At 36.7% G+C, this 20,280-nt stretch overlaps 1 protein-coding gene and 1 long non-coding RNA gene across 11 annotated transcripts in view; one reads left to right on the forward strand and one right to left on the reverse strand.

Moving 5' to 3' along the window:
* The window catches only part of LOC309652040, a 655,586-nt gene extending 641,743 nt beyond the window's left edge, over positions 1-13,843 (forward strand). Inside the window, exon 3 of the long non-coding RNA XR_014258532.1 lies at positions 13,749-13,843. This is a non-coding gene — a long non-coding RNA (uncharacterized lncRNA). The remainder of the gene's footprint in view (positions 1-13,748) is intronic.
* Positions 1-20,280, reverse strand: part of IGSF1 (immunoglobulin superfamily member 1) — a 456,826-nt gene that overhangs the window by 276,449 nt on the left and 160,097 nt on the right. The window lies entirely within an intron of this gene.

Here is a 20,280-nt window from a genome sequence, read left to right on the forward strand (position 1 = left end):
AACTATAGATCAATTTGGGGAGTATTGCCCTCTTCCTATTTTCCAATATTAAGTCTTCCTAGTCATGAAAATAGGAAATTTTCCCATTTAGTTAGGTCTTCTTTACTTTCTTTCAACAGTTTTTTGTCGTTTTCATTGGACAAGTCTTGCACTTCTTTTGTTAAATTTATTCCTAAGTATTTTATCCTTTTTTATGTTATGGTAATTGGAATTACTTTCTTTATTTCATTTTTGATCGTTCATTGCTAGTTTATAGAAATACCATTGATTTAGTATATTTTTGTTGAAAGAGCTTATTAGTTCTAATAATTTTTTCTGTGGGTTCCTTAGGATTTCCTATATACAAGATCATGACATTTGTGAATAGAGATAATGGTACTTCTTTTCCAATATGGATGATTTTATTTTTTTATTTTTATTTATTTATTTATTTTTGCCTAATTGCCCTGGCAAAAAATGCAGAACGATGTGGAATAGAAGTGGCAAAAGTAGAAATCCTGGTCTTCTTCCAGGATCTTAGGGGGAAAACTTGCACTCTTTCACCATTAATTACAATGTCAGTTGTGCAGTTTTCATCTGTGGCCTTTATCAGGTTGAGTAACATTCCTTCTGTTCCTAGTTGCCAAATGCTTTTAATTTTATTTTTATTTTTTTGGCTGAGTTGGGTCTTCATTGCTGCACGCTTGCTTTCTCTAGTTGCAACGAGCGAGGGCTACTCTTCGTTATGGTGCACGGGGTTCTCATTGTGGTGGCTTCTCTTGTTGTGGAGCACAGGCTCTAGGCTCGTGGGCTTCAGTAGTTGTGGCTCGTGGGCTCTAGAGCGCAGGCTCAGTAGTTGTGACACACAGGCTTAGTTGCTCTGCGGCATATGGGATCTTCCTGGACCAAGGCACGAACCTGTGTCACCTGCATTGGCAGGCAGATTCCCAACTACTGCTCCACCAGGGAAGTCCCCCCAATGCTTTTTTATTACGAAAAGGTATTAGATTTTGTAAAGTTATTTAACTGTATCTGTTTAGATGATGATGTGGTTTTTGTCCTTTAATGAATTAATATAGTGTATTACATTGATATGTTAAGTCAACCTTGCATTTCTGGGATAAATATCACTTAGTTATGGCAAATAATTCTTTTTATATGATGCTGGATTTGCTTTGCTAGTATTTAGTTAAGGATTTGGGATCTATATTCAAAAGGGATACTAGTTTGTAGTTTTCTTGCAATGTCTGTCTGGTTTTGGTATAAGGATAATATTAGCCCTATTGAATAACTTGGGAAGTTTTCCCTTCTCTTCTATTTTTGGAAGAGTTTGTGAAGGACTGGTGTCAATTATTCTTCAAATGTTTGGAAGAATCCTCCAGTGAATCTATATTGGTTAGAACTTTTCTTTGTGGAAAGATGTTTGATTATTAATTCAATCACTTTACTTATAATAGGCCTATTCAGATTGTCTATTCCTTCTTGAGGAATTTTGTATTTTTTGGAATTTGTTCATTGAATTTGGTTTATCAAATTTATTGGCATACAATGATTAACAGTATTCCCTTATAATTATTCTCATGTCTCTACGTTTGGTAGTGATGTCCCAAATTTCATTTCTGATTTTATAAATTTGAGTTTTCTTTCTCTTTTTCTTGGTCAATCAAGCTAAAAGTTTATCATCTTTTTAAATCTCTCCAAAGAATAAATGTTTAGTTTTGATGCATTTCTATATGATTTTTCTCTTCTCTATTTCATTTATTTCCATTCTAATCTTTATTATTTGTTTCTCAATGCTTGTTTTGAGTTTAGTTTTATCTTCACTTTCTAGTTTCTTTACATAAAAGCTTAGGTTATTGAAATATTTCTTTTTTTACTATAGATGTTGAAATCTAAAACTTTCTAAGCACTGATTTAACTGTATCTCATGAATTTCGGTATTTTATGTGTTTTCACTCATTTCAAAGAACTTCCTAACTTACCCTTTCATTTCTTTTATGACCTATTGATTACTTAGAGTATTTGTTTAATTTTCATATATTTGGGAATTACTCTAATTTTTGTTATTAATTTCTAATTTTATTCCATTGTGGTCATAAACATACTTGTATGGTTTAAATTATTTTCAATTTTTTGAGAATTGTTGCATTTCTTAGTTTTTTTCTTAGTCTGTAGTAACAATGTCTGTCTTAAGGTCTATTATGTCTAATATTAGTTTAGCTCCACCAGCTCTATTTTTGGTGCTGCTTGCATGTTTTCTAAACTTTTATTTTCAATACATTTGTGTCTTTGAATCTAAAGTGAGTTTCTTGTAGATAGTATACAGTTGAATCATGTTTTGATATTTTCTAAATCCCATTGGTCAGTTTCTATCTTTTGGTTGGAGAGTTTAGTCCATTTACATTTAATGTAATTATTGATATGGTAGGATTTAGACCTGCCATTTTGCTTTTACTTTTCCATTTGTCTTATATCTCATTTGTTACTCTATTCCTCCATTATTATTTTCTTTCGTGTTAATATACATTTTCTAGTATTTCATTTTAATTCAATTGTTTCTTTTAATATATATTTTTAGTTATGTACTTAATGGTTGCTTTTGGAACTATAATTAACATCTTAATATATAGCAATCTAGTTTGGATAAATAACACTTGAATTTCAACAGTATACATAATCTTTGCTCTTATATAACTCAGTTCCTTCCCCCCTTATTTGTAATATTGTCATACAAATTATATCTTTATACCTTAGAAGCCAATAAACATATTTTTATAATTATTCCTAAATCTTTGAAAGAGTTTGGGTAGTGGAGAGTCCTGATCTGACTTACATTTTTAAAGAGTAACTCTGACAGTTAAATGAAAAAAATGACTTTAATGGGGGCAAGGACAGAAGCTTTGAGACTATGTAGAAGGATATTGCAATAACCCAGGTAAAAGATGATGTTGGCTCAGAACAAGGTGGTAATCAAAGTAGTGAGAAGTGATAGGATTTTGGAAATATTTGAAGGAAGGGTCATCAGAATTCAAAGATGGTGGATCAGGGGTGTGAAGGAAAGAGTTAAGGATGACTCACATGATTATGTTCTAAACAACTAGATATGGGGGATAATAGAGATGGAGGTTATCAGGAAATATTTTGGAGATGGAAAGTGCAGGGAGAGAGCAAGATTTCAGTTTTTCACATGTTAATTTTGAGACGTGTATTAAGCAAAAAAGAGACAATATCACTAAACAGTTAAACATATGAATCTGGAGTTCAGAGGAGAGAGGTAAACTAGAAATATAAATATGGAAATTTTCAAAATACAGAGTATATTTAGAGCCATGGTATGAAAGAGATTGTCAAGAGAAAGTAGCAGGAGAAGACAAAAATCCAAGAACTCTGACCTGAGGAACTCCAACATTCAGAGGTCATGGAGAAAAAGAACCTGCAAAAGATATAGACATAGAGAGGCCAGTGAGTTGTAAAGCAAATTACAGGGGTGTATTGTCCCAGAAAACAAAAAAACAAAGGTTCTCAAGAGGGAGAGAATGACCAACTCTTTCAAATGCTGCTGATAGTCCAAGTAAGATGAGAAAAGATAATTGACCAGAAAACTGGCATTTTCTATGAAGTGAAATCAAGATAGATATCACTTTCCATTTAATAAATTGGTTACTGAGAGAAGAAGTGATTGTTCCCATGGTTACACAAGACCCTCCCCAGAAACTGAGATATATATTATAGAAAGAACCACAGATAACTGTATGACATTTTCAGTTTCATTTGTAAATACATCGGCACAATTCAGCCTGTGATATGTAATGCAAATTTTTTTTTTCTCTTTTGAACATTTTTTAAAAGAGAACAAATTTGGAGTCTGGTAATGGCAGAGTGGCTTGTTTTGGACCAACTGTCTCACAGATTAAAAAAAAATCTGGAGAAAATATTAGAAATGAACTATTTGGGGCTTCCCTGGTGGCGCAGTGGTTGAGAATCTGCCTGCCAATGCAGGGGACACAGGTTCGAGCCCTGGTCTGGGAGGATCCCACGTGCCGCGGAGCAACTAGGCCCATGAGCCACGACTACTGAGCCTGTGCATCTGGAGCTCTGCAACAAGGGAGGCCGCGACAGTGAGAGGCCCGCGCACCGCGATGAGGAGTGGCCCCCGCTTGCCGCAACTGGAGAAAGCCCTTGCACAGAAACGAAGACCCAACACAGCCAAAAATAAATAAATAAATAAATAAAAAAGAATTAACTAAATGTAGATCAAAACATAAATCTCTAAAACTTGGACAAAATCTTAAAAAAAAAAAAAGAAATGAACTATTTGGAAGCAAAATCTGGAGAGTATTCAAACTGTCAAAAGAACACAATCACACTAGGTGAGATACATATTTATATGACTTTTCCTCTGAAGACATTACCCAGAAAATTTGGTGTGAGGTAGCTAAAACACAAGCAGAAATCTCAAATCATATTGGCTTGGGGTACCAGAGAATGGATTTGGGGCTTTCCAGAGCGGCTAAAATTTGAATGAAGTCCCAAAAAGAGGAGCATCACACAAAGGTGAGCCCCAATTTTTAGGTACAAACTCCCATTAAATACTTAGATGACCTTTGAATTGCACATGTACAGAAAAAAAAAAAAACAATAAGAAAACAAAAAGCAACAGAAATAAGGCGGAAAGTTGGAACAGAGATTTTAGCCATTGCTCACCATAAGGGCAACAGAGTTTGGAGGCTGAATTCAATAAAGTTAGAGGATCTTCATAAATATCTTAGGCTTTCTGTAGAAACTTCCAAAAGAGTATGCCTCAGGAATAAAGACTATGTCCAAGGATTTACCCTAAGACTAAGGGTAAAACTGAATCAGACTCACTAACAAAGTATTAAGTGAAGGCTTTAAAAGTTCAAGATGATCTGGCTATAATTTAACTGTCAGCTAGAAAATAAATCAAAATATCTTTAGGAAGAAGATAAGAGAATCAAAAATCTCTTAAAATATCATCAGTGTTATCCATTATGGAATCAAATATTACTAAAAGTGTGAATAAAGAGAAAAATGTAACACAAACTTGTAAGAAACAAGTGAATAGGAATAGATACCATAATGACCCAGATGTTGAATAAGCAAAGAAGGATTATTAAAAGCTGTCAAAATTTGTTCAAGGACTTAAAAGAAAAGGTGGTCAAGATAAGCGGACAAATTGGCATCCCAAGACAAAAACTAAAACGATGAAAAAGAATCAAATGGAAATTCTAGGACTGAAAAGTATACTCTTTGAAATAAAAAATCAATGGCTTAGAGATGGTAAAAAAAAAATGGTTAACAAAGTTGGAGACAGAGGGATACAAATTATCCCATCTGGGAAAAAAAGTAAAGATAAAGAAAATTTTTAGAACATTATCAACCATGTTGACTGAATCCACATTTATAAAACACTGAATGCAATAATTTCAGAAAACACATACTTTGAGGTATACACAGAATTTTAAGATAGATCAGTGCTGGACCATAAAATGTCTTAATAAATTTCATATATTTAAATCTAACAGGATTTCTTTTCTGGCCATAATGAAAATTAGTTAGAAATCAACAATAATAGAATATCTGAGAAACTCCCACATTTTTGGAATTTAAACAGCACATGACTGAGTAACCCATGGATTAAGGGAAAAATCACAGAAAAATTATAGAATACTTCAAACTAAGTGAACATGAAGACAGAACATAAAAATTCATGAGATGGAGCAAAAGTAGTGCTTTGGGGGACATTTATAACTTCAAATGTTTATATTATAAAGAAGAAAGATATAAAATCAATTATCTATATTTTACTGTAAGAAGTTAGCCAGATAGACTTAATTGATATTTATGGGATATTCCATCCAAAAGCAGAAGAATACACTTTCTTCTCAAGTGCACATGGAACATTCTCCAGGATAGATCACATCTTGGGTCACAAATCAAGCCTCGGAAAATTTAAGAAAACTGAAATCATATCAACCATCTTCTCCGACCACAACACTATGAGATTAGAAATCAATTACAGGAAAAAAAACACAAACACACGGAGGCTAAGCAATATGTTACTAAATAACCAATGGATCACTGAAGAAATCAAAGGAGAAATCAAAAAATACCTAGAAACAAATGACAACAAAACCATGAACATGCAAAACCCATGGGACGCAGCAAAAGTAGTTCTAAGAGGAAAGTTTAGAGCAATACAATCTCCAAAGTTAGTAGAAGGAAAGAAATCATAAAGATCAGATCAGAAATAGAAACAAAGAAAACAATAACAAAGATCAATGAAACTGAAAGCTTGTTCTTTCAGAAGATAAACAAAACTGATAAAACTTTAGCCACACTCATCAAGAAAAAAAGGTAGAAGACTCAAACCAATAAAATTAGAAATGAAAAAGGAGAAGGTACAACAGACACCAAAGAAATACAAAGGATCAGAGGAGAATACTACAAGCAATTAAATGCCAATAAAATGGACAACCTAGACTAAATGGACAAATTCTTAGAAACCTACACCTTCCAACACTGAACAAGGAAGAAATAGAAAATATCAACAGACCAATCACAAGTAATGAAATTGAAACCGTGATTAAAAATCTTCCAACAAACAAAAGTCCAGGACCAGATGGCTTCACAAGCAAATTCTGTCAAATATTTAGAGAAGAGCTAACACCTATCCTTCTCAAACTCTTGAAAAAATTGCAGAGGGTGGAGCATTCCCAAACTCATTCCATAAGGCCACCATCACCCTGATACCGAAACCAGAAAAAAAATTACAAAAAAAGAAAATTACAGGCCAATATCACATGAACATAGACGCAAAAATCCTCAACAAAATACTAGCAAACAGAATCCAACAACACATTAAAAGGATCATACATCATGATCAAGTGGGATTTACCCCAAGGATGCAAGGATTCTTCAATATACTCAAATCAATCAATGTGATACACCATATTGACAAATGGAAGAATAAAAGAGCGTGATCATCTCAATAGATGCAGAAAAACCTTTTGACAAAATTCAACACTGATTTATGATAAAAATTCTCCAGAAAGTGGGCACAGAGGGAACCTACCTCAAGGTAATAAAAGCCATATACGAAAAACCCACAGCAATCATCATTCTCAAAGGTGAAAAACTGAAAGCATTTCCTCTAAGATCAGGAACAAGACAAGGATGCCCATTCTCACCACTATTATTCAACATAGTTTTGGAAGCCCTTGTCATGGCAATCAGAGAAGAAAAAGAAATAAAAGGAATACAAATTGGAACAGAAGAAGTAAAACTGTCACTGTTTGCAGATGACATGATACCACACATAGAGAATCCTAAAGACGCTACCATAAAACTACTAGAGCTAATCAATGAATTTGGTAAAGTAACAGGATATAAAATTAATGCACAGAAATCTCTTGCATTCCTATACACTAACGATGAAAAATCTGAAAGAGAAATTAAGGAAACACTCCCATTTACCACTGTAAATAAAAGAATGAAATACCTAGGAATAAACCTACCTAAGGAGAAAAAAGACCTGTATGCAGAAAACTATAAGATACTAATGAAAGAAATTAAAGATGATACAAACAGATGGAGAGATATACCATGTTCTTGGATTGGAAGAATCAACATTGTGAAAATGACTATACTACCCAAAGCAATCTACAGATTCAATGCAATCCCTATCAAACTACCACTGGCATTTTTCACAGAACTAGAACAAAAAATTTCACAATTTGTATGGAAGCACAAAAGACCCCGAATAGCCAAAACAATCTTGAGAAAGAAAAATGGAGCTGGAGGCTCCAGGCTCCTGGGCTTCAGAATATACTACAAAGCTACAATAATCAAGGCAGTATGGTACTGGCACAAAAGCAGAAATATAGATCAATGGAACAAAATAGAAAGGCAAGAGATAAACCCATGCACATATGGTCACCTTATTTCTGATAAAGGAGGCAAGAATATACAATGGAGAAAAGACACCCTCTTCAATAAGTGGTGCTGGGAAAATTGGACAACAACATGTAAAAGAATGAAATTAGAACATTCCTTAACACCATACACAAAAATGAACTCAAAATGGATTAAAGACCTAAATGTAAGGCCAGACACTATCAAACTCTTAGAGGAAAACATAGGCAGAACACTCTATGACATGAATTGCAGCAAGATCCTTTTTGAACCACCTCCTAGAGAAGTGGATATAAAAACAAACATAAACAAATGAGACCTAATGAAACTTAAAAGCTTTTGCAGAGCAAAGGAAACCATAAACAAGATGAAAAGACAACACTCAGGATGGGAGAAAACATTTGGAAATGAAGCAACTGACAAAGGATTGATCTCCAAAATTTATAATCAGCACATGCAGCTCAACATCAAGAAAACAAACAATCCAATCCAAAAATGGGCAGAAGAGCTAAATAGACATTTCTCCAAAGAATATATACAGATTGCCAACAAACACATGAAAGGATGCTCAACACCATTAATCATTAGAGAAATGCAAATCAGAACTACAATGAGGTATCATCTCACACCCGTCAGAATGGCCATCATCAAAAAAATCTACAAACAATAAATGCTGGAGAGGGTGGACAAAAGGGAGCCCTCTTGCACTGTTGGTGGGAATGTAAATTGATACAGCCACTATGAAGAACAGTATGGAGGTTCCTTAAAAAACTAAAAATAGAACTACAATATGACCCAGGAATCCCACTAATGGGCATATACCCTGAGAAAACCACAATTCAAAAAGAGTCATGTACCACAATGTCCATTGCTGCTCTATTTACAATAGCCAGGACATGGAAGCATGCTAAGTGTCCATCGACAGATTAATGGATAAAGAAGATGTGGCACATATATACAATGGAATATTACTCAGCCATAAAAAGAAACGAAATGGAGTTATTTGTAGTGAGGTGGATGGACTTAGAGTATGTCATACAGAGTGAGGTAAGTCAGAAAGAGAAAAACAAATACTATATGCTAACATATATACGGAATCTAAATTTTAAAAAAAAGGTCATGAAGAACCTAGGGGCAAGACAGGAATAAAGACGCAGACCTACTAGAGAACGGACTTAAGGACACAGGGAGGTGGAAGGGTAAGCTGCGACAAAGTGAGAGAGTGGCATGGACATATATACACTACCAAATGTAAAATAGATGGCTAGTGGGAAGCAGTCACATAGCACAGGGAGATCACCTCGGTGCTTTGTGACCAGCTAGAAGGGTGGGATAGGGAGGGTGGGAAGGAGGGAGACGCAAGAGGGAAGAGATATGGGGATATATGTATATGTATAACTGATTCACCGTTATAAAGCAGAAACTAACACACCATTGTAAAGCAATTATACGCCAATAAAGATGCTAGAAATAAATAAATAAATAAATAAACGTTATTAGCTATGTAAATAGAATAAAAGAGAAACACCTTATGATCATTTTAGTGGATGCAGAAAAAGATTTTTATCTAATTCAACACCTGTTAATTATAAAGACATTTGGCAAACTAGAAATGGAAGAGAAAATCCTCAACCTGATTAATAGTATCTACCAAAAATAAATAAATAGGGAACTTCAAGATGGCGGAAGAGTAAGACACAGAGATTACCTTCCTCCCCATAAATACATCAGAAATACATCTACAGCTGGAACAACTCCTACAGAACACCTACAGAATGCTGGCAGAAGACCTTAGACCTCCCAAAAGGCAAGAAACTCCCCACGTACCTGGGTAGGGCAAAAGAAAAAAGAAAAAACAGACACAAAAGAATAGGGACGGGACCTGCACCAGTAGGAGCGAGCTGTGAAGGAGGAAAGGTTTCCACACACTAGGAAGCCCCTTCGCAGGTGGAGACTGCAGGTCGTGGAGGAGGGGAGCTTCTGGGCCATGGAAGAGAGCGCAGCAACAGGGGTGCGGAGGGCAAAGCGGAGAGATTCCCACACAGAGGATCAGTGCCGACCAGCACTCACACCCCAAGAGGTTTCTATGCTCACCCGCCGGGGCAGGTGGGGGCTGGGAGCTGAGGCTCGGGGGTTTCGGAGGTCGGATCCCAGGGAGAGGACTGGGGTTGGCTGCGTGAACACAGCCTGAAGGGTGCTAGTGCGCCATAGCTAGCCAGGAGGGAGTCTGGGAAAAAGTCTGGAGCTGCCGAAGAGAGAAGAGACTTTTTCTTACCTCTTTGTTTCCTGGGGCGTGAGGAGAGGGGATTAAGAGTGCCGCTTAAAGGAACTCCAGAGATGGGCGTGAGCCACGGCTATCAGCGCAGACCCCACAGACGGGCATGAGACGCTAAGGCTGTTGCTACAGCCACCAAGAAGCCTGTGAGCAAACACAGGTCACTAGTCACACCTCTCCTCCCGGGAGCCAGTGAAGCCCGCCACTGCCAGGGTCCCGTGATCCAGGGACAACTTCCCCTGGAGAACGCACGGCAGGCCTCAGGCTGGTGCAATGTCCCGCCGGCCTCTGTCGTCACAGGCTCGCCCCGCATCTGTACCCCTCCTTCCCCCCGGCCTGAGTGAGCCAGGGCCCCCGAATCAGCTGCTTCTTTAACCAGGTCCTGTCTGAGCGAAGAACAGACGCCCTCAGGCGACCTACACGCAGAGGCGGGTCCAAATCCAAAGCTGAACCCGGGAAGCTGTGCAAACAAAGAAGAGAAAGGGAAATTTCTCCCAGCAGCCTCAGGAGCAGAGAATTAAATCTCCACAATCAACTTGATGTACCCTGCATCTGTGGAATACCTGAATAGACAACGAATCATCCCAAATTGAGGAGGTGGACTTTGGGAACAACGATATATATATATATTTCCCTATTTCTCTTTTTCTGAGGGTGTATGTTTATGCTTCTGTGTGTGATTTGTCTGTATAGCTTTGCTTTTACCATTTGTCCTAGGGTCTGTCTGTCCATTTTTTTTTTTTTTACTTAAAAAAATTTTTTTCTTAATAATTATTTTTTATTTTAATAACTTTATTTTATTTTATCTTCTTTCTTTCTTTCCTTTTTTTCTCCCTTTTATTCTGAGCCATTTGGAGGACAGGCTCTTGGTGCTCCAGCCAGGTGTCAGGGCTGTGCCACTGAGGTGGGAGAGCCAAGTTCAGGACACTGGTTCACAAGAGACCTCCCAGCTACATGTAATATCAAACGGTGAAAATTTCCCAGAGATCTCCATCTCAACGCCAAGAACCAGCTCCACTCAACGACCAGCAAGATACAGTGCAGGACACCCCATGCCAAACAAATAGCAAGACATGAACACAACCCCATCCATTAGCACAGAGGCTGCCTAAAATCATAGGGCCACAAACACCACAAAACACACCACCAGACGTGTACCTGCCCACCAGAAAGACAAGATCCAGCCTCATCCACCAGAACACAGGCACCAGTCCCCTCCAACAGGAAGGCTACACAACCCACTGAACCAACCTTAGCCACTGGGGACAGACACCAAAAACAACGAAAACTACGAACCTGCAGCCTATGAAAAGGAGACACCAAACACAGTAAGTTAAGCAAAATGAGAAGACAGAGAAACACACAGCAGATGAAGGAGCAAGGTAAAAACCCACCAGACCTAGCAAATGAGGAGGAAATAGGAAGTCTACATGAAAAATAATTCAGAGAAATGATAGGAAGGATGATCCAAACTCTTGGAAATAGAATGGAGAAAATACAAGAAATGTTTAACAAGGACCTTGAAGAATTAAAGAGCAAACAAACAGATGAACAACACAATAAATGAAATTAAAAATTCTCTAGAAGGGATCAATATCAGAATAACTGAGACAAAAGAACGGATAAGTGACCTGGAAGATAAAATAGTGGAAATAACTACTGCAGAGCAGAATAAAGAAAAAAGAATGAAGAGAATTGAGGACAGTCTCAGAGACCTCTGGGACAACAGTAAACGCCCCAACATTCGAATTATAGGGGTCCCAAAAGAAGAAGAGAAAAAGAAAGGGACTGAGAAAATATTTGGAGGGATTATAGTTGAACACTTCCCTAATATGGGAAAGGAAATAGTTAATCAAGTCCAGGAAGCACAGAGAGTCCCATACAGGATAAATACAAGGAGAAACATGCCAGGACACATATTAATCTAACTATCAAAAATTAAATACAAAGAAAAAATATTAAAAGCAGCAAGGGGGGCTTCCCTGGTGGCGCAGTGGTTGAGAGTCTGCCTGCCAGTGCAGGGGACACGGGTTCGAGCCCTGGTCTGGGAAGATCCCACATGCCGTGGAGCAACTAGGCCCGTGAGCCACAATTACTGAGCCTGCACGTCTGGAGCCTGTGCTCCGCAACAAGAGAGGCCGCGATAATGAGAGGCCCGCGCACCGCGATGAAGACTGGCCCCCGCTTGCCGCAACTAGAGAAAGCCCTCGCACAGAAACGAAGACCCAACACAGCCATAAATAAAATAAATAAATTAATTAATTAAAAAAAAATAAAAATAAAAATAAAAAAAAAAGAGTAAAAGCAGCAAGGGAAAAACAACAAATAACATACAAGGGAATCCCCGTAAGGTTAAAAGCTGATCTTTCAGCAGAAACTCTACAGGCCAGAAGGGAGATATATTTAAAGTAATAAAATGGAAAAACCTACAACCAAGATTACTCTACCCAGCAAGGATCTCATCCAGATTTGACGGAGAAATTAAAAGCTTTAGAGACAAGCAAAAGCTAACAGAATTCAGCACCACAACACCAGCTTTACAACAAATGCTAAAGGAACTTCTCTAGGCAGGAAACACAAGAGAAGGAAAAGACCTACAATAATAAACCCAAAACAATTCAGAAAATGGTAATAGGAACATACATATCGATAATTACCTTAAATGTAAATGGATTAAATGCTCCCACCAAAAGACATTGACTGGCTGAATGGATCCAAAAATAAGACCGTATATATGCTGTCTACAAGAGACCCAGTTCAGACGTAGGGACACATACAGACTGAAAGTGAGGGGATGGAAAAAGATATTCCATGCAAATAGAAATCAAAAGAAAGCTGGAGTAGGAATTCGCATATCAGACAAAATAGACTTTAAAACAAAGACTATTACAAGAGACAAACAAGGACACTACATAATGATCAAGGGATCAATCCAAGAACAAGATATAACAATTGTAAATATTTATGCACCCAACATAGGAGCACCTCAATACATAAGGCAAATACTAACAGCCATAAAAGGGGAAATCGACAGTAACACAATCATAGTAGGAGACTTTAACACCCCACTTTCAACAATGGACAGATCGTCCAAAATGAAAATAAATAAGGAAACACAAGCTTTAAATGATACATTAAACAACATGAACTTAATTGATATTTATAGGACATTCCATCCAAAAACAACAGAATACACATTCTTCTCAAGTGCTCATGGAACATTCTCCAGTATAGATCATATCTTGGGTCACAAATCAAGCCTTGGTAAATTTAAGAAAATTGAAATCATATCAAGTATCTTTTACGACCACAACGTTATGAGACTAGATAACAATTACAGGAAAAAAATCTGTAAGAAGGGCTTCCCTGGTGGCGCAGTGGTTGAGAATCTGCCTGCCAATGCAGGGGACACGGGTTCGAGCCCTGGTCTGGGAAGATCCCACATGCCGCAGAGCAACTGGGCCCGTGAGCCACAACTACTGAGCCTGCGCGTCTGGAGACTGTGCTCCGCGCAACAAGAGAGGCCACGATAGTGAAAAGGCCCGCGCACTGCGATGAAGAGTGGCCCCCGCTTGCCGCAACTAGAGAAAGCCCTCGCACAGAAACGAAGACCCAACACAGCCAAAAAATAAATATAAAAATAAATAAATAAATAAATAAATATTACTATTTAAAAAATAAATAAAAAATTAAAAATCTGTAAGAAATACAAACACATGGAGGCTAAACAACAAACTATTTAATACCCAAGAGATCACTGAAGAAATCAAAGGAGAAATCAAAAACTACCTGGAAACAAATGACAATGAAAACACGATAGAAAACCTATGGGATGCAGCAAAAGCAGTTCTAAGAGGGAAGTTTATAATAATACAATCCTACCTCAAGAAACAAGAAACATCTCAAATAAACAACCTAACCTTACACCTAAAGCAATTAGAGAAAGAAAAACAAAAAACCCGCAAAGTTAGCAGAAGGAAGGAAATCATAAAGATCAGGTCACAAATAAATGAAAAAGAAATGAAGGAAATAATAGCAAAGATAAATAAAAACTGAAAGTTGGTTCTTTGAGAATATAAACAAAATTGATAAACCATTAGCCAGACTCATCAAGAAAAAAGGGAGAAGTCTCAAATCAATAGAATTAGAAATGAAAAAGGAGGAGTAACAACTGACACTGTAGAAATAAAAAGGATCATGAGAGATTACTACAAGCAACTATATGCCAATAAAATTGACAACCTGGAAGTAATGGACAAATTCTTAGAAATGCACAACGTTCGAAGACTGAACCAGGAAGAATAGAAAATATGAAGAGACCAATCACAAGGACAGAAATTGAAACTGATTAAAAATCTTCCAACAAACAAAAGCCCAGGACCAGATGGCTTCACAGGCGAATTCTATCAAACATTTAGAGAAGAGCTAACACCTATCCTTCTCAAACTCTTCCAAAATACAGCAGGGGAGGAACACTCCCAAACTCATTCTACGAGGCCACAATCACCCTGATACAAAAAACCAGACAAAGATGTCACAACGAAAGAAAACTACAGGCCAATATCACTGATGAACACAGATGCAAAACTCCTCAACAAAATACTAGCAAACAGAATCCAAAAGCACATTAAAAGGATCATACATTATGATCAAGTGGGGCTTATTCCAGGAATGCAAGGATTCTTCAATATATGCAAATCAATCAACGTGATACACCATATTAACAAACTGAAGTAGAAAAACCATATGATCATCTCACTATATGCAGAGAAAGCTTTCGACAAAATTCAAAACCCATTTATGATAAAAACCCTCCAGAAAGTAGGCATAGAGGGAACTTTCCTCAACATAATAAAGGCCACATATGACAAACCCACAGCCAACATCATCCTCAATGGGGAAAAACTGAAACCATTTCCACTAAGATCAGGAACAAGACAAGGTTGCCCACTCTCACCACTATTATTCAACATAGTTTTGGAAGTTTTAGCCACGTCAATCAGTGAAGAAAAAGAAATAAATGGAATCCAAATCGGAAAAGAAGATTTAAAGCTGTCACTGTTTGCAGATGACATGATACTATACATAGAGAATCCTAAAGATGCTACCAGAAAACTACTAGAGCTAATCGATGAATTTGGCAATGTAGCAGGATACAACATTAATGCACAGAAATCTCTTGCATTCCTATGCACTAATGATGAAAAATCTGAAAGTGAAATTAAGAAAACACTCCCATTTGCCATTGCAACAAAAAGAATAAAATATCTAGGAATAAACCTACCTAAGGAGACAAAAGACCTGTATACAGAAAATTATAACACACTGATGAAAGAAATTAAAGATGATACAAACAGATGGAGAGATATACCATGTTCTTGGATTGGAAGAATCAACATTGTAAAAATGAATCTACTACCCAAAGCAGTCTACAGATTCAATGCAATCCCTATCAAACTACCACTGGCATTTTTCACAGAACTAGAACAAAAAATTTCACAATTTGTATGGAGACACAAAAGACCCCGCATAGCTAAAGCAATCTTGAGAAAGAAAAACGGAGCTAGAGGAATCAGGTTCCCTGACTTCAGACTATACTACAAAGCTACAGTAATCCAGACAGTATGGTACTGGCACAAAAACAGAAATATAGATCAATGGAACAGGATAGAAAACCCAGAGATAAACCCACACACATATGGTCACCTTATCTTTCATAAAGGAGGCAAGAATATACAGTGGAGAAAAGACAGCCTCTTCAATAAGTGGTGCTGGGAAAACTGGACAGCTACATGTAAAAGAACTAAATTAGAACACTCCCTAACACCATACACAAAAATAAACTCAAAATGGATTAAAAACCTAAAGGTAAGGACTGACACCATCAAACTCTTAGAGGAAAACATAGGCAAAACCCTCTATGACATACATCACAGCAAGATCCTTTTTGACCCACCTCCTAGAGAAATGGAAATAAAAACAAAAATAAACAAATGGGACCTAATGAAACTTAAAAGCTTTTGCACAGCAAAGGAAACCATGAACAAGACCAAAAGACAACCCTCAGAATGGGAGAAAATATTTGCAAACGAAGCAACTGACAAAGGATTAATCTCCTAAACATACAAGCAACTCATGCAGCTCAATATCAAAAAAAACAAAAAACCCAATCCAAAAATGGGCAGAAGACATAAATAAACATTTCTCCAAAGAAGATATACAGATTGCCAACAAACACATGAAAGAATGCTCAACATCATTAATCATTAGAGAAATGCAAATCAGAACTACAATGAGATATCATCTCTCACCGGTCAGAATGGCCATCATCAAAAAATCTACAAACAATAAATGCTGGAGAGGGTGTGGAGAAAAGGGAACCCTCTTGCACTGTTGGTGGGAATGTAAATTGGTACAGCCACTATGGAGAACAGTATGGAGGTTCCTTAAAAAACTAAAAATAGAACTACCATACGACCCAGCAATCCCACTACTGGGCATATACCCTGAGAAAACCATAATTCAAAAAGAGTCATGTATCACAATGTTCATTGCAGCTCTATTTACAATAGCCAGGACATGGAAGCATGCTAAGTGTCCATCGACAGATTAATGGATAAAGAAGATGTGGCACATATATACAATGGAATATTACTCAGCCATAAAAAGGATCAAAACTGAGTTATTTGTAGTGAGGTGGATGGACCTAGAGACTGTCATACAGAGTGAAGTAAGTCAGAAAGAGAAAAACATATTCCGTATGGTAACACATATATATGGAATCTAAGAAAAAAAAATGGTCAGAAGAACCTAGGGGCAAGATGGGAATAAAGATGCAGACCTACTAGAGAATGGACTTGAGGACATGGGGAGGGGGAAGGGTAAGCTGGAACCAAATGAGATAGTGGCATGGACATATATACACTACCAAACATAAAATACATAGTTAGTGGGAAGCAACCGCATAGCACAGGGAGATCAGCTCGGTGCTTTGTGACCACCTAGAGGGGTGGGATAGGGAGGTTCGGAGGGAGGGAGACCCAAGAGGGAAGAGATATGGGGACATATGTATATGTATAACTGATTCACTTTGTTATAAAGCAGAAACTGACACACCAGTGTAAAGCAATTATACTCTAATAAAGATGTTAAAAATAATAATAATAAAATAACACACAAAATAAATAAATAAATAAATAAACAAGAACAGTGACAAAACCTTCACAGTTACCACCATCAGGTGAAATACTGAATTATTTCCAGGTGAGTTTAGGAAGCAGTTAAAGGTGTTAACTCTCACCACTTTATATTCAATATTGTACTAGAGGTTCTTGCTAGCAAAATATGGCAAGAAAATAAAATAAAGGCCATCAAACTGGAAAACTGTCCTTATCTGCAAATAGCATAATCTTGTATGTAGAAAATTCTAAACTATTTGTGAATATAGAAAACTAGTAGAAAAAATAAGTGAATTTATAAAGTTCACCAACTACAGGGTCAATATACAAAAATCAATTTCATTTCTATGAGATGTTAATTCTCCCAACACTCATCTATATGTTCCACACAATCTAGTCAAAATCCCAAAAGGAGTTTTTGTAGAAATTGACATTTTTTTCTAATATATATATCAAAAACTAAGAATCTAGAATAGGCAAACAATTTTGAAAAAGAAAACAAAGTTGGAGGACTCACACTATCTGATTTTAGGACTTACTCTAGAGCTGAGTACTGTTTTAAGCATGAGCAAATAGAACAGATTAGAATACAGAGTACAGAACTGGAGCCTCACCTATAAGAGCTATTGAATTTTGACAAAGATTATAAGGTAATTTGGTGGTAAAGAGATAGTCTTTTCAAGAAATGGTGGAGGAACAATTGGAAATTGCAGTGGGTTGATTAGTATCTCTCCCCCCCCAAAAAAATTATCTTCACTCAGAACCTCAGAATGTGATGTTATTTGGAGAAAGTTTCTTTGCAGATGTAATTAGTTAAGGAGCTCAGGATGATGCCATACTGGATTTAGAATGGGCCCTAAATCCAATGACTGATGTTCTTACAAGAAGAGGAGAGAACAAGAGACATAACGAAGAAGGCCATGTGAAGATGGAGGCAGAGATTGCAGTTATGCTATCACAAGCCACGGATGGCCTGGAGCCACCAAAAGCTGGAAGAGGTAAGGAAAGACTCTTCCCTAGAGACCTGCTGACACATTGATTCTCGATTTCTGGCTTCTGGAAATGTGAAACAACAAATTTTATTATTTTAAGCCACCCAGATAGTGGTAATTTGTTATGACAGTCCTAGAAAACTAATACAGATGCCATATGGGGAAAAAGTGAACCTCTACTCTTACCTCACACCATACTAAAAAATTAATTGAAGATAGATCATAGACCAAAGTAAATGTTAAAACTGTAAATCTTCTAGAAGAAAATATAGACTATCTCTATGACATTGGCAGTGGTAAAGATTTCCTGGACAGATCACAAAAAGCACTAATCATTTATAAATGGATACACTGAACTTCATCAAAATTTAAAACTTCTTCAAAAATACCATTAAGGAAGTGAAAAGGCAAACCACTGACTGAGAAAATACAACATTCACATTTGACAAAATACTACATTTGAGATATATAAGAAACTCCTAAAAATCAATAACAAAAAGACAACTCAATAAAAATAAGCAAAGGACTTGAGCACATACTTCACAAAGAAAGATTCTAAATCACCAATAGTCATATGAAATGTACTCAGCATTATTTGTCATTAGTGAAGTATAAATTGAAACCACAATAGGAGGGTGATGTTAGGGTGAAAAGTGTATGGGAACTCTCTGTACTATCATTATAATTTTTCTAAATATAAAGTTATTTCAAAATAGTTTTTTTAAAAAACCCAATGAGATACTACCACATACCACCAGATGGCTAAAATTAAAAATACCAACAACACCAATATTGGCAAGGATATGAAGCAAATGGAACTCATATATTGCTGGTGGCCATGTAAAATTTTATAAACAATTTCAAAAAACATCTGAAAACTTCTTTAAAATTAAACCTATATCTACTCTGACACAGCCATTAGACTCCTAGATATTTACCTAGGAGAAGTGAAAACAAATGTCGACAAAATGACTTGTACATGAATGTTTATAGCAGCATTATTCAATATAGCTCCAAATCAGAAACAACTCAAATTCTATCAATAGGGGAATAGATAAAACAATTGTGATATATTCATACAATGGTCTATTCCTCAATAGTAAGAAATCATAAGCAATTAATACATGAAACACCATGGATAAATCTCAAAAACATTACATTAAGTAAAAGAAGCTACATACAAAAATGTGCATTCTATATGCTTCCATGCATATGACATTCAAGAACTGGCAAAACTAATCTGGGGGAATATAAAATAAAATAGTGGCTGCCAGTGGCAGTAGAGATTGACTGGAAGGGAACACAAAAGAATTTTGGGGGGTGGTAGAAATATTCTATATCTTTACTGAGGTTGTGGTTACATAGGTATATACATTTTTCATAATTCCTCAGTTTTACATTTAGTGTGTTTCACTATATGTAAATCTCACTTCAATTTTAAAGAAAGAAAAAGAAAAAATAATCTTAGTCTCAGAGAGGCTAATGGATTGCCTAAAGTTTTATTTCAAGTTTATGCAGGTGTCTTCAGACCTAGATCTCATTGTCTCAGCAAACACCTTTATAGTAGGCAACTGATACTCCAACAACAAAAATGAGCAATTCCATACTCTTAGCACTTCAAGTCCAGTCCCAGGTGTATGAGAAGCTAACCCACTGTCTTCCAGCCTCCCTTTTTCTCCCTTCAGGTGCAGGTCTCAGATGTGTCTCCAACTCCTAAAAGAATGGGAGTTCTTCATAGAATACTTCAACTTTGCTGTCCAACTTGTCCAAGCCATATCCCCAAAAGCAAGAAGTATAAATGCATTTCAACCACCTCATTGGGTTTATTATGTTTGTTGGAAAAGCCAAATATGGAGCTGTCAACCTTTTGCTAGAGAAGTGAAACAGTAAGATAGGCACAAGATATTATACCCCAGTGCTTAAC

Source organism: Balaenoptera physalus, assembly GCF_965194825.1.
Source record: "Balaenoptera physalus genome assembly, chromosome: X".
In the NCBI taxonomy this organism is placed as follows: Eukaryota; Metazoa; Chordata; class Mammalia; order Artiodactyla; family Balaenopteridae; genus Balaenoptera; species Balaenoptera physalus.